The sequence below is a fragment of the Lichenostomus cassidix genome, chromosome 1 (assembly GCF_008360975.1).
Source record: "Lichenostomus cassidix isolate B80296 chromosome 1, HeHo_3.0, whole genome shotgun sequence".
In the NCBI taxonomy this organism is placed as follows: Eukaryota; Metazoa; Chordata; class Aves; order Passeriformes; family Meliphagidae; genus Lichenostomus; species Lichenostomus cassidix.
The window spans coordinates 14,141,250-14,154,792 of record NC_139479.1 but is presented as its reverse complement, the minus strand read 5'-3'; positions in this window follow the sequence as shown (position 1 = coordinate 14,154,792).

Below are 13,543 nucleotides of genomic sequence, written 5' to 3'. Positions count from 1 at the left end.
GTTCATGCTCCTCAGGCTTTGGTTTCATTTAGTTTAACAAGTAGGGTTTTTCTTTGGTCGTTGTTTGAGGGTTTTTTGTTTTTCTTTTTTTGTTTGTTTCTGGTTTGGGTTTTATTTTTTTTTGTTTTGTGTTTGTTTTGTTTTGTGTTTGGTTTGTTTTTTTTTTAATATCCCCATTTGCAAATAGAATTTTATTTTGGTGAAATGTGGGATTTCATCCCTGTGTCTGTGGTCCATGTACACATGATGCTCTTTCAGCTGCATGCATTGCTCAGCCCAGGTCTGTGAGAGGTGCCTCTTCTGCTGAAAGCATCTGCCAACGTCAGCAGTCGATCAAACAGCTGGTGTTGCTAGAAGCTGAATTTAATTCACCTTCTAGGATGACAAGAATTCTTACCTGCCATGCAAACAGATAAGGATTTACTGTTAGTACATTCTAGATACCACAGCTATTTAGCTTTCAATTTTTTTATCAAGTAGAATTTTTTATCAAAACTAGATAGCTTTGAGTGTGCAGTAGCAAAACTGTATCTAAAATGCAGATGATCTTTCAGGCTCCCTATGTATTTTACTAATGCTTGAAAAAAAAATTCTATGTGCAGTCTGAGTCATTTTGCAATGAACAAGCTGTTATTTATGTTTTAACATTTCCTGAAGAGACAGTTTCTATAGAACATCAGGAAGCAGCCATAAAATGAATATGGAAAAAAATGGGGACAGAAACAAGTAGATGTTTTTTGCAATTGGCTATGCAGAACCATTCCATACCAAAAGGTAGGATCACATGCAGTAGAAATCTCTGGCTTTTGTGAGTTGGCAGAAAATATAATTAAAATAAAGAAGTGACATCTTATGTGACAGAACCTGAGTAGGCAGCACAGCATTTATCACCTCCTGTTTGCTAGCTTTTCTTTTTTAAAATTAGTGAGATTTATCTTATATGACGCCTACTCATGGTCTTGTTGGCATGAAAGAAAACAAAAAAAGAAATGTAGAGATGTAAAATAACACCAGGAGTTACTGCAGCCAACAAAAAGGGAAAAATTCATTGCTGATGCTGGGAAATAGAACTGTACAAGAGTGCATATAGACCCCAAAGTATTTTATTTCCTGGGGTTATTTTTGTTTGGTTTTTAGTTTTGTGCTCATAATTCTACTTCTATCTAGGGAAAGCTATAGATCAAGCTATCTTCTGCAAAATGAGAGTTAGACTGAGATCTTGATTTCAGCTGTGTAAATTTAAAGTAATTCTGCCAGAGTCAATGAAGTTATTCTGGGTTTATACTTGTAAGCCTTTAATCAGAATATGTCAGTGAACAGGAAGATGTGACACCTGAAAATCAATGGCTGATGTTGCTGTTTTCCTTTCAGGCTGAAAATTTAGACATCTTGCTTGCTTGGTTTTCTGTGCTGAGTTTTCTGATTCAGCCAGGCTATGAAGTAAGACAAGTAATATTCTCCATTAGGAGATAAGAAATCTGGGAGGTTTCTGAAAACAAAATCAAACCAAGCCAAACCTAACTTAACACAGTTTAATTTTAGAAGATTCAAACAATCAATGATTTGGAATTCTGGATTACATGACTTTAACAAAGAAATGAAGGAGTGCTGTCACAGAAATATGCAGATAAGAGGAGCAGAGCAGGGAAGAAGGTGAATAATTTTATGCATATATTTATTAAAGCAGAGCCTGTAAAAAAGCTCAAGTAAATCTAAATAGAGTGGGTGGAAGGGTTGGAAGCATGATCCTCAGAATAACTGTATATACAAGGCTTTAAAAGGTTTTAAAATTCTACTTTTAGGAAGGCGGCGAGGTGAGAGAAAAGGGTGATCAGTATTCAAATTTAAATTTTTTATGTTGTTTCTGATGAGTCACTTTCCAAAACCCACACTTGAATAATGCCTCTGCCTGTGCCCCTTGGGTGCATGGAAGCACACAATTACAAGCTGTGTTGATACAGGGATGCCTCCCTGGTGAATGGGATTGAGGCCAACATCCCTTCCCCTCCCGTTGTCCTTAAGATGCCAGTTAACACCAAAAGTCAAGGCAATCATTCCTTGCAGTCCAGAGAGAGCAAAACCAGCTGCTGTCCCTTTCTCCCCTCCTGCCTGGTGCATCTACAGCACCTGCCCTGCACTCATTTGGATTCAAACACACCAAATCTGTCCTTGAATTTGTGTGAGCTTTGTGGAGCCCTTACACACAAAGCAATGGCTCGGGCAGTATGTGGTTTGACCTTTTTCAAGCTCTTTTTATTCCAGCAACAAATACCCGTGGTGTGAGTGTACCCAGTTTGTCTGCATACAGAGCCGTGGACTGCACATTGTGTTCTTTGGGTTTTCAGTAAGGATTTAGCACCACACAGGCCTAGAAGAAAGGTACCTGACTTGCACCCTGTACAACACCTTGGTGCACATTTCAGGGTGAAAAAGGAAAGGTGACAGGCTCAGTGCTGAGGAGTTCACCGTGTGATTTCACTCTGCACTGAGTGCAACGGGAGTTTTGGATGAATGACTGTTCTGCTGTACAATTCTATTACCCTGTGCTCATTATCTTGCCTGTCCTTCTTTGCTTATTAAGTGAGCCGTCCTCAGACCACCTGAGTTTTTGCAGTAGGACCTTACAGCCTTGGAAGTAAACCTCATAAAAGCCTAGTAAAACATCTGTGACCATTTCCTAGCTATCAAGATATTTTAGGACTTTAAACACCAAACTGTATGGATACCATGAGGCTGTGGAATGTGCAGGACATTTGTCATAAAGTTTAAGGTGGCTGAATGTCCAGTAAGATCTGCTGTATAGCAGTGCACCCTTTTAAGGGTAACTCTAGCAGTGATGTGACTGTTTTATGTAGACATCTGTGGCAAACAGCACTGCTGCCTCTTCCTGCAAGTTACCAGTCTTAAAGTCATTCACATTCATTCATGTTTTCATTATCAGGGTATTGGCAACAACAATGAATTTGACAAAAGAAGAAAAAAAAAAGAAAAGGAAAAGCATTTGCAACTGCAAGTTATAAACTGACATGTCTCATTTAAGCAGTGTCACTTACAACCAAATATTTAGACTCCATATCAGGATAATGAAAAAACATTTTCAGTAGTGTGATGGAGCTTCTGTCTAATTGAACTTCCCTGCAGATGAGGAGGATAAAGTTTCACAGAAGTATGAGCAAGTCAACAGCCCGAGTCCCTGCAGGCTTGACACCCTCTGTGTGGACAGTCCTTAAATCAGTTACGTCACTCTTCTTGCAAAATTCTTTTGCTAATAAGGAGATAGGTGAATACATAATTTGTCACCTAGCAACCCCAGATGAGTGCTCTGAACAGTTTTTGAATGAATAGTTGCCGATGGATTCTTAAAAATAGCTATTTTGTTTTGTTTGGTTTGTGCAAGTGAAAGGTGTGGTCGCCCAAATGTGCTTGTGTGAAATGATAAGCAGGAAACTGAAGGGAGAGTGACACAGAAGAGGAAATAAAAATGGAATCATATGGTGTAATTGGCATGCATATATATAGAAATTCTGCTTCTATTCTTTTAAGCCAGCTCTGCATAAATTTTCATGCCATACCTCAAGTTCCCTGCCTGTTCCATGGCATGCAACTCAAATTCTTTCCTACATAAGAAACGGGAATATAGATACTTTGGTATGTTAAACAACACCCCCCTCATCCCACAAAGTAGAAAAATCAGTTCAGGGATTCATTGTTTGCTTACAGTAGGTTGTAAGATTGTTAATTCTTGCCTGCATTAGGCTTCACAACTGGATTTTAGACTTAAATAGCAACTGGTAGCAATAGTTGAAATTGCATTAGTGGCAGCAGCTGGGTGTATGGGACAAGGGTGGATGCAGCCAGCTGCAGTGGGGAGGAAGCTATGGGCAATGACAGCCTTTGTATCCTGCTCTCTGCGCAGTGCTGTGGGGAGGGGACAGAGCCCTCTCAGCTTATCTGGTGAAGTCACAGCTGGACAGGGCAGGGTCACTGCTATCCCAGAGCAGGTGGATGTCCTGCAGCAATTACAAACTCTGTTAGTTCTTGCGAGCTGGGTTTCCTTAATACTCCCTCTACGATGACCCAGCGATGCAAAGCACCTTCATGACCCCTTCAGCTGACCACCAGCAATTCCCCTTCCAAAGACCTCTGTCTTGGTGACAAACCAATTGAGTAGTTTCAAAAGGCCCTGCTGCCATCTAAACATGTCATGAGATGTTCCTTTGAAAAATGAAGCATGGCCATGCTATAACCAACTTCTCTTTGTTTGGGACACTCCATCCCACCTTGACAGCTTGGCAGATTGTGTTAATAAATTACAGTGAGCTCTCATTGTAAATTGGCCCTGTGCTGAGGGCATAATTTTGTATGAATATGCCCAATAAGGAACAGAGAGGTTGGTTTCTTTAGAAATCCAAAGCTTCTGATTTCTCCAAACTTAAAAGCCAAACGTATTGCAGCTGCTATTTATTTTTGAAAGTGGAGACACTTCTTTCATTCATACAGTAATTTAAAGCATATTATTTTTGTTCAGTGTAGGCACTTTAAGAATAAAGACAGCACTACAGAATGCTTCTGAATTCTTTAAAAGCTTTCTTGGGTTTTTTCTTTCAGTTTCCAATGTTTTGTTTGAAAAAGAAGAAACATGTTGTTGTGATCAAGCCCATATTTTGAAGCCTAAACTGGAGGACAAAAGAAATTTTTACAGGAAGTGGGAGAGAGGTCAGATGGGTTGATTAACAACAAACTCTCATTAATGTTTTTTGGCTCGCTGTCTCTGGGGTTATCTGAATCCTAATATAGGCTAGTTTTTATTAATTTAATAATTGAATAAAGCAGTTGTCAGTTGTTTTTAGCTTATGCTCCTGTCCCACAAGGCCATTCCACACACTGCCCACATATTTATTGCAAGCTGAGTGTGTTTTGCTGCTGGCTCTTGCAATGGTGACTGTGTGTGTGAGCTGTGTGTGGCTGTGCACTCACACCCTAGGGGTGCCTGAGCTCAGCAGCAGCAGCAGCATCATTTGATATAGAGGAAGGAAGAGCACGAGTCAGCTCAGGCAAGGCTTGCTCTGGTCCCACAGCCTGGTGGCAGCCTAGGAATGCCAGAGGTTTGGGAAAAGCCGTGAGATGAAACCCTTTTAGCACAATTGCTTACCATCAGGGTCTTGATGCAAAATGTTATTCCCCAGTCTCATTTTCACCAGAGGGAAAAAAAAATTTGGGTAGCTTGTGGCAGCTAATGGGAAGTAAAATCTCAGCGAGGTTTAGGCAGCTTGCAAAAGGCTCTGAGCAAAATTATCAAAATAAAAGTGAACTTCCTGTAGAGGCAGAAAATGCTTACATCAAAATATAACTCTGAAGTTACTGACTGGGTCCTTTCATGCATGAGAGACTGAAAGTTTCCTCTGAAAATTATGCTGGGCTTTTCTAATGCATGTTTTAAGGTGTAATCAGTATCCCATAGCATGGTGTGTGCCTGGCAGTACTGAGACACTACATTTCATCTCAGAAGCTGCTAATGGACCATCTGTAACTGATTGATGGCAACAGTGAAAAATGCTAATGGGAAGCAAGTTAGTGTGTCCATTTAACCACAGCTTTACACTGAAATACATTTCCATGTAAATGTGAAAAAAGCAAAGATGTAACAGTGAGAATCTAAATATTTTAAGATATCCGGTATAATAATTTTGTGCTGTGTTTTGGATCAGGAAAGAGCAATGGATCATCTTCATTCTTCCCTTGTATTGAATATTTTTAATGCCCAATTTGCTCTTAATTTTTAATATTTTTCCATATTTATGTTGTTATTATTCAGTCTTTTAACTTTAGTAACACTAGATTTCAGATTTTCTCTAATTTGGACTGTTATTTCAGATTCTTTTATTTAGTTTAAGTTTTTATCTTTTTTCCTCCTCCCCAACATTTCCAGAAGAGAACTGGACTGTCATGAGCTAACAGGTCTCTGTGTAGGGTCAGAAGTTTTATTTAGCATTATTTTTGCCCTTGGTTATTTGATCAGGCTGCAATCAGACTTTTCCATCACAGTCTCTGGCAGTATCTTGCCAGAGACATTGTACTGATGGAACATTGTGCTCATATGTGCATGGATGTGGCTCTACAACACTACATGAGAGGCAGGGGCTTCACTCCTCCAGTTTGAGTGGACCCCGAGTAGCAGCCAGTGAGAGCATTAAGTCTTGTGAAGTATGACTGATATGTGACATTCTTCTACATGAAAAACGTATGTAATGTTATATTTTGTCCTCCAAGCCCAGCTTTTGTCATCTACTGCTTGAATCCTGATCTGCTGAGGGAGCCTGGATGTTGCAAAAATACACTAATTACATGTTATCATACCCATACCATGTTTTTCTGTGACATTGCCATGTATCTGACTAGCCTCAGGTGTGTGAAAGCGATGTGAAGCCCTTTTTTGGATACAGTTTCTTGTTGTGTGCTGGGAAAATATGCTTATGGCCTCAAAAATCCTTGCCATGGCTATAGTAATGGTGTAGCATTTCTGACTCTTGTCTGCCTGTCCCTTATCTTAGCTGTGGTTGGTGCTTACCATCTTCTGTCTTTCCTGTACACCAGATAATTAGTCCCTGAAATTTGTCTTTTCATGTGAGAATCCTTCAGTTGCTAATCCACCAAAAAAGTTACGTGTATTTTTAGAAATCCTGGGATCTTACTTTTTTCACCAGTGGACTTTAAATATTTAAAAGCTAGCCATTGAGTTCTGCAACTAGGTCTTCCTTTTCATAAAACACAATACTGACAATGCATTTTTTTATCAATGTAATGTGGAAATGATGTTAATCTAGTGTTTTGACAGTTATACAATGATAAAACTTGTAGAAAGTAAGAGCTGGGAAAATAAGGTCTTAACAACAGGCAGGAAGGTAAGTGTTTAGTTTTCTGAAGCATGAAGTACATGAAGTAATTTGAGGGATTCAGACATGAGGTCCCCCTAGCCCAGTACTCTGTCTTTAACAGCAAGCAATAAAAAATAGAGAAAGAAAAAAACCCAACATGTTTCCCCCAGGTATGTCTGCTGAACTTCCAGACACCCATGGTTTAGGCACCTCTTGAGGGAGAGTGTCTCTTCATGCCTAGTAAACTTTTGTGCATTTTCTTTCATCAGAAAACATGTCTAAAATTTTCTTTAATTTATGTAAACTTTCCTGGACATAATATCCAGGCACAATGAGTGAAGTTAAAGCACATATCATTCAAAAAGCTACCTCCTTTTTGTTGGATCTCTGATAATTTTATTTGATCCTCCTAGTTTCTAAATTATGGTTGTGTAGACCTTTGTTTCATCCTTTTTTTTATTTTGTTCTTCAGGCTGAAGACTTCTGGTCTATATACTGAATTCTTGTCCAGATGCTGTTTCTGCCTTGAATGGTGTTGCTCTTCTCTGCATCCTTCTCTGTGCCTTGCTGTACTGTATGTTCCTGGAAACAGCATGTGATGAGGGATTGCTCCTTGAACAAAGATTTCTCATTCAGACATGAAGTGGTTCCTCTCCATCCGAATGAGGGCTTTCCCTCTCTCTTTGTGGTGTCATGCATTTTACATGAGTAAGTTTGAATGTTAAGATTTTCTGCCGTTTATAACTGTTTTTATTTTCTGTTGGGTTCATTTGTACCTATAATAGTTCTTGGCAGATTACCAAGCGTTTTTGAGAAAGGGAATCTTCTCCCTTTCCTGTGACTCTTTTTCAAGCTGTTTATATGTCTGCATTTACTAGCGCTTCTGTGATTCTTTTGCAAGCTGTTTATATGTCTGAATTTACTAGTGCTGAGCCAGAGTTTAGTATTTGAGTGTGTGTGTGAGCCATAAGCAACAATTTTAAGCTGCAGTTAAGAATGATCCATTGAATCCATTAGAAAGGAACAAATGTGAAATGGAAGATAGAAATACTATGAAATTGCTTTGCTTCACCGTGTGGGCAAAGAAGCCCATTCCTGGGGGAAAAAAAAAAAGCTAATGGATGTACATTAGCAAACATGTAAGTGCCCAGGAGATATTGAATAAATAAATTTAGAAGAAATTTAGACTTTTCTTGGTCATGTGGATTTTCTTTGTAATGAGTTGTAGTGATCACTTCTTAGTGTGGAGGGGGAACTAACAGCAATATTGGACTTTGTTTTGGTTTTGTGGTTTGTTGTTGCAGAATAATCATAACTTGGACTGGATCAAAGATAAGTTTAATGAACCAGGGACTTCATTAACATTTTGCATTCCATATCTCATGACTAGATTAGAAGGACTTTCATGTTCTTTGAGGAGAAAATGTGTCGGCCCTCTGTAGGACAGCCTCAGAATCCCAGTTGGGCTTAGTACCACAGGGCCAAGACTGTACAAGGCAAAAACAATCTCCATCCCTTCCACTGTGCCTATATCTCTGCTTCAAAAAACTTTAGTGATTCATATATTTGTGCTTAGCTGTGCAAACTGGTTTATATTTTATGCTTTCCCCCCTGTACTCTGTAACTGCTGGGTTTGAACGGGCTTTGAATTTTTTTTTCTTACATTCTTACAACAATAATATTAAAACACTATAGGCTTATGTGTGCGTGTATGCTTGCTTTTTCTTTCTGGTCGAGAGCTTAAACAGTAGAAAATATTTTGCTCTCCTTCTGTCAGGGAAGAGCTGTTTGCACTTTGCAGTCCAGCCTAATTTGCACTTGTGTGCAATGGGGACTTGAGGCAAGAGGAGAATTCCTGTGAGACTGGGTTAATTTTGCCATGGCTAACAGAGGAATAGGAAGGCTCACAATGGGGACTGATGTTTCTGAATGATGATGTCTTTGCAAAAAGTACTTCTTCAGGCCTAGTTTTCACCCAGTATTTACCACTGAATCCTTGGTGGCAGAAGCAGCAGCCAGTCTGGCTTTCTGGAGATCTTCTGGAAGCAAAGCAGGACCACTGATGATCTATTTTCACCTTTCACAACCTCTTATCCTGCCTTAGAGCCACAGTTGCCTACAGCTCAACCTGCAACACCTTGTCAGAGTACAAGCATTGTATTCTGCAGCCCTTGCCCAGCCAATCTGGATCATCTGACCACAGAAAGCAAGTCAGATCCTGGATTATTAGTACAAAAGAGAACATTTGTGGGATTTCCAATCAATACTGTGTTGATCTCAGTGAAAACCCATACAATTCACTGTGATGGACTTCCAAAAAGAAACATCAAACTACTGCATTTCATACATTTGTTTGGGTGAAGACAAGTGAACTAGATGATTGGATCACTGCAGAGAAGCTGCTTTTGTGCCAATTGACAGTCAAAATTAGGGAGAAAATTGCTCAGAAGACTGGAATTTAGTTACACAAATTTAAAATTAGAAGAACATTTTGTACTTTATGAAGGAAAACATATCTGTAACATTTGGTACAAGCTAACATTAGTCAGGGTAATTAAATTCAATGTTTTTAAAGATTAATAGATGTTTTACTTCAAGTGCTTTAGCAAGCACAGAACTAGGAGGAAAAAAGTATTGCTCTGCTATGTTCTTTTCTTTCATGTGTTCTGGTACATTAATTTGCCAGTGTCAGAGAAATGGCTGGTTGGGTGGATTCTCTTAAATTCAGGTAGTTCTCATAAGCAAATTAGTGCCCTAAGGAGATAAACCACATTTTTGAAAGTCATGTAAGAATTTAAAAATAGAACTAACCGAAAAAGGATTTTTAGTTCCAAGGGAGTATTGATTTATTATTTATTTTGGAAATAACCAGGAAGATAAAAAAAAAAAAAAGGAAAACCTACTCCCCTTCCCCATGCTCTTTGCCAAACTTTTCATTGAAAGACAAATTCCTGACACCTTCAAATAAAGAGAATTGAAAAAGGAGTTGTATAAAGCTGTTTTCTTGGATTTCTGACCTTCCAGGCTCATGGAGAGTCAGGTATCCAAAAAAACCACTGAGGCTAGCAGGAATGATGTCAAGCCTGCTTGGCCAGCCGAGCTCTACAGCCTGCCACAGGGAGATGGGGCTGTGACTTCTGAGATAGGGGAGGCAATTCTTCCATTCAGTTTGGGGAAACTGGGATTTAAGAACCTTTTGGAATCTTCACTATCTGTGTCCTCTGTGCAGTCAAGCAGGATTCCACAGCTGCTTGATAAAACCCTTATGAGCCTGCCTGCTCACAGCAAATCCCCAGCATGGCAATCAACACAGTTACAGTGGAAGAAATGAGGTAACCCCCCCAGTGAGCATGTGGCCCTTGCTGCACGTGAGGTAAAATAGTTTCTCTGCTGTTTTGCTTTGTTGTTTTAAATCTCGGCTGTATTTTTTGTTCAGTTCTCCTATTTACAAAAGCATTGTATAAATATAATACCTTTCTGATCACTGACATTTAAAAAATGCTGGAAAATAGATTAGTCTTTGTGGGACTGAAAGGACTTGCTCTGCCAGCTCTTGCAGTAGCATCACTTTGGCTGATGCCTCACGAAAATATCTGATTACATGAAGAAAGGTTCAAAACAGTGATATCCCATCACACGGCATGGAGCATTCCTCTCAACCGTATGGTAACTGGCCAGGTCTCTTCTTTTACTTGGGAGCTTGTACTATGTCAAGAAAACCCCAAAACAAAGCACTTCATGCAGAATTTGGAGATACATGATAGCAGACCAGGCTTTCATCCCCACCTCTTAAGGTGTTTGTAGAAGCCAAGCACAAATTAGCCCACAGGATAGCAGATACATGAATAAGAAGAAAAAGTCTGCTCTACAAAATTTATTCTATAAATTAGACCAATAACAGTATGAATACTGACAATAGGCCATGCTAGATAAGATGGAGTGATTGTGATAAGTGTTTTTCAAAGCAGTTTTATTAAAAGACTTGGATTTATAATTATTTCTTCTGTTATGCGGCTTATTTGGTGTGGGTTCTTATTTTTGTTTGTTTTGGTAAAAGCCCTTATTTATTCACCTGTTTTTGATGGGCAGGCAAGAGAGTGGGAGTAGACTGTTCTACAGCAGAAATGAGCAGAGGAAAGCTCATTTGCTGGAAGCAGTAGTTACAGGGGCATCAAGTCAAACCACAGAACTCATCCTGGCAAGCGGAACTTGTTCTCACGCAACCCAGTCTTGTGAGTAAAAAGTCTTTGCATTTGGAGCATTGCACAGTGATGCCTTCTGTATTTGGCCCTCTAACAGTGATGAGTTCAGAAAGGAGTCAGGGAGGTGTGTGCAGCACTCTTGTTATAAAGGCAGCTTAAAATAACAGATTTCTTAGCCCGGAGAATCAGCAAAAGAAGGGACAACAAAAGATTTTATAGGATGTAGGTAGTATTACTTAGAACCAGCCCTGTTAATTAACTAGAAAGTGAAAAAGAGATATCATTGGAGATCCAAACAGCAAAATCACAAAATAGAGGAGTAATAATCTTGAATACCGGGTATGGAGAGAAAAGGTCCTTGGTTAGTAAGCACCAGTCTATTAGGAAATGTAGGAATTATAAGAAGCAGTTCCAAAGAAATGAAAATGTTGGCCAATTAATACCTGCAGATATCATCTCCATCTTGTATTTTTTATCAATTCACCTTAGTAGAAAATACATGTGGATCTTGAAAACATTTTTATGTAGGCAGTTCTGAGAGTGAGATTGAAGCTGTGTGCTCCTTATTGGAAAGTATATGAGGCTAATCACTAAAAGAGATAAAAATTGATGTCTCTCTCATAATTTTGGGTATTAACATTTTTATTATAAAAGGTTTTAGAAGGATTTTAGAAAGAAATTTTGGTGTAAGTATGGAAGTTCAAGAAAATAAAAAAAGACAAATACTTGAAAATGAAGAATAAAAAAAGTCAGACATGAATTTTCACAAGAAAATAGGAAATCATGCTAACAAAACTGGCTAAAATAGAGATGTTTCAAAATCAACATGAATTTGCAAAAGGATAAATTTTAATGAAGGAGCACTGGTGAAGCGAGCATGTGGCTGAAGATTTTCCAGACCTTGAATTTAAAACTTCTTCTGGACTTGATCATATTTCTGCTGGGTTCAGTAAATTTATGTTGACATTCAGAGCCAAGGGGTGGGGCAGAAACCTGTTTGTTAAAAATTATTATTATTATGGAGAATCAGAAATGAGTACTCATTACTGAACTCTGGGAGATTAGTCAGCAAGCAGCTGGCTTTGACCTTGGAATGCAAAGATGCAGGAATGTGTGGGAGTCAGGGAGAACTCTGTCATGACTTGACTGACATCCACCTACTCCTGTAGATGTGTTTGACATGCACATTCTGTCTTCCTTTGGAAATCAATCTTTTGGGAACCTGCTTTCTTAGACTGCAATTTCTTAAATTGCTCTGCAGGACGGGGATATGCTATGAGGAACAAATGGGAAGTTTATAAGATCATTCATGTTACACAGCAGCCAGGAGACAAAACAATACCCATGTCAACTATTATGAGTTCAGTAAACTCTTAATGATTGACTGTAACATTGATTTTAATATGCAAATTATGGTAATCGTGTTTTGTGTCAGGGGAGAAGAATGAAAATGAGAATCAGTTATGATTAAAAATCCCATACTGTGGCTGGGAAGGACAGGTATTCCTCTGTCAGTGATAGGTATGGCTGACAGAAATGTGTAAAGAGTACAAATGAAGAAACGTGTATGCTGTGCTTTGTAAAGAGGAATGAGACATGGAATTAATAAAAAAAAAAAAAGGAAGAATTTTTGCCTTTAGACCACCATATATGATATTGTTGTAATGTATGTCTGTGAAGTAAATAAGCTTAGCATATATATCTGTAGTCTCCTTACATTCTATAGAAATCAATATTCAAATAATAAAATAAAATACTTTGAAAAAATTGTCTTTTAATTTTCTGGTTTATGTACTGTAACTACTCACATAAATGCTTTTGGTTCCTATTAGAATTTAGATATAATTCCTATGGTGATCTGAAGTTATTATGCTGCCCTGTAAGGCTGCCAAATGTGAATTGCTGTAAAGTGAAATTAAATTGGGTTGCTTTCAAATATGTAAGTGTATATAATATCAAAGCAGAAATACCAGAAGCAATGTTCTTTCTGCACTACTCACTGGAATTATGTTGAGGGATGTCAAGCAAATATATGTAAATGTCTTGTATGACAATAAATGAATTACATAAGGCACCTTTATGCTGTATAGATTTTAATTCACCCTCATTAACTTGAATCGTGGTTAGGCTGCACCTTTCTAGAGGCAGAACAGAGCAGAGACTCCTACATTCTGTGATGGGACACTCTTTAATTCAAGGCTGCAAACACTGTGCTCCCTAAGAGCAAGTCACTGGGAAGGCAGTGCCCTGGTTGCACATGGCCACTAGTACAGGGCAGGCTTGATTCCCTTCTCCATTGAAAGTTAAGGACACAGACAACACCTCCAGGTGAGACAGAAGAGCATTTCTGTTCCCTCCTGCAGAACACTGACTAGGATGCTTATTGCAGTTGAGGTTAAATACCACAGCCTGTTCCTGAGAAAGCACTTTTCTCATTTGCCAGGTAGATGGTGACTGCTATGTCAG